The 2,155-nt window shown below is 29.9% G+C and overlaps 1 long non-coding RNA gene across 1 annotated transcript; it reads right to left on the bottom strand.

Annotated features, from left to right (window-relative positions):
• Positions 1-815: 815 nt before the first annotated feature.
• Positions 816-1,917, bottom strand: LOC127151415 (uncharacterized). Its single transcript, XR_007824351.1, has 2 exons — positions 1,688-1,917; positions 816-1,061 (listed from the first exon to the last, which is right to left on the bottom strand). It is a non-coding gene; the product is annotated as an uncharacterized LOC127151415 (long non-coding RNA).
• Positions 1,918-2,155: the final 238 nt, after the last annotated feature.

The following is a 2,155-nucleotide window of genomic DNA, read 5'->3' as shown; positions in this document are numbered from 1 at the left end:
TTATATACAATTACTCACACGCTACAGTATTCTGTTATGTAATCTTGTTGAAACACAATGCATTCAAGAGATGTTAAATAACTTTTTTTTGTTTTGGAAGACAAATCGTTCATGACACCTCGAGACCAAAGAAGAAACATAAAGTTATCTTATCGAAATAACCTGTGAATTTTTTTGGATTAAAATGAATTATTTCTATCCTTACCTTATTCTCTAATCATTCAAATTAATTATTTTCACACTTTCCCTGTTCATCTATAATATTTTCTTCAAAAAAAATGAAATTAAAATAGTTCATTTTTTTTAACAATAAATGGAGGGGGAACTGAAACTCAACTTTTTAAATTGAAAATAGAAATAAAACAAACTTTAGAGGTATCATTTTGATTGTTATATAGCTGTGTAGGTTTCGAGAACTTTTTAGGATTATTTTTTAAGGGAAATTAGTGAGCTAGGAGTAATGAGAGGGTGTTATGGGGTGTCCAACCTAGTGAAAATGCTCGATGCATCCAACTGACCCATCCTATCTTTTAAAACCAAAATACTTATTTCAAATTAAGATTAATTTTTAGTTTAACAATTATAAGGTGGACGAAGATTAGATCGTCCACCTTCAAACAGATAATTGGTGCCTTAGAAATATTTTCAAATCAACGAAATAAAATTTGTTTGTGAGATTATTAACCTTTATTCACCAATTCAACCACAAACGCGCACACACACACACACAATCTATAGTAAAGCAAAAATTTTGGCAAAACACACTAAATTCTCGTATAGCATTAAAAGAGAGAGAGGGCTCTTTTTTAACGATATGCAAAAACTTGAAACTTTATTTATATCAAAACAAAACATATGCTTAAATATGAAATAATAATCTTTTTAAACCAATGGTTTTAATTTTCACCACTTGATTTTTGTTTATTCATATATAGTATATCTTGGAAAGCCAATCCTTGTTCCCTTCTCCTCTCAGTATACTTCATCTTCTTTTCTTTAGCATCAGTTCTTCTTACACGTTTGATCACACCCATTCACACAACTTTCTACTTTGTCCACATCTGTCAGGTTTAGAAAGAAAAAGAAACAATTAAAGAAAACATAATAGTCCATCGAAACTAGGGAAAGTTATTAAAGAAACGGACCAAATTTTAGTATGAATACTACTACTAATCTCTCGTTGATTGTGAGTTCGAGATACAAATTTTGTATATGAATACTACTCTAATTGAATGTTAGTCATGACAAGGATCATCTCTAATGACATTTCATGCTCAATAGCAACCATTGTCTTCCTCTATGAATTATTTTCATTACAACATGTTTGCCAGGAGTACTACTGCATAAAATTTAAAAGAAATATCAAAAAACACATTAACCTAAAACTCTTTTTTTTTTTTTGTGGAACAAAAGAGAAGATGATGTGAATTAGCTGTAGGTGGACCAGAATATCACAACTAGAATGTGACATTCATAGATATGTATAATCAAAAGAGCCATGTGAAAGGAACAATATTATAGAAGCCGGAAGAAGAAAAGAACCAAACAAGAGGTTACTTATATGTAATAGCATTTAGATTGAGGCGTCAAAAGTCCAAAAACTTAAACGATTAAAATATATATTAGCTTCATCCAAAAATGTACAAGAATAAAATAGGTAATACAAGAGTACTAGAAATTAGCTCACTTAGGTTTTCTGGGGTGGAAACATTGCTGCAAAGAGAAAAGACACAACCAAGTTTACAAAATTTATGAAGATCAACCGCATGGTTGGTATCCGTAGGGGAATCCTTAAATGTAGATGTGGATTCTGCACCAAGTATGCTAAGAATAATAAAAAAAATTACAACTGATTTCATTTTTTTCTTAATTTCAATTTTCTTGTGGTTCAAAATTATGTATCGTTGAGCACTTGGTTCTATAGAAAATAAGATGGAAAACCCTCTATATATATATAGAAAAAAAAAACTCTTGGTTTAAACGATGACCCTACAAATCGGATTGAGGAAGAAACGGTATTAATGACGATACTATCGGAAAACGAATGTAACGCCCCGAAAATTCGAGGTAAACTTTTCTCGTTTTATGTAAATTTTTTTCGGAAATCTAAAATGTTGGTGTAAATTGATATAATAATAATATAATATTTATTATA

The sequence above is a fragment of the Cucumis melo genome, chromosome 1, assembly GCF_025177605.1.
Source record: "Cucumis melo cultivar AY chromosome 1, USDA_Cmelo_AY_1.0, whole genome shotgun sequence".
In the NCBI taxonomy this organism is placed as follows: Eukaryota; Viridiplantae; Streptophyta; class Magnoliopsida; order Cucurbitales; family Cucurbitaceae; genus Cucumis; species Cucumis melo.
This window is presented reverse-complemented; position numbering and strand designations above follow the sequence as displayed.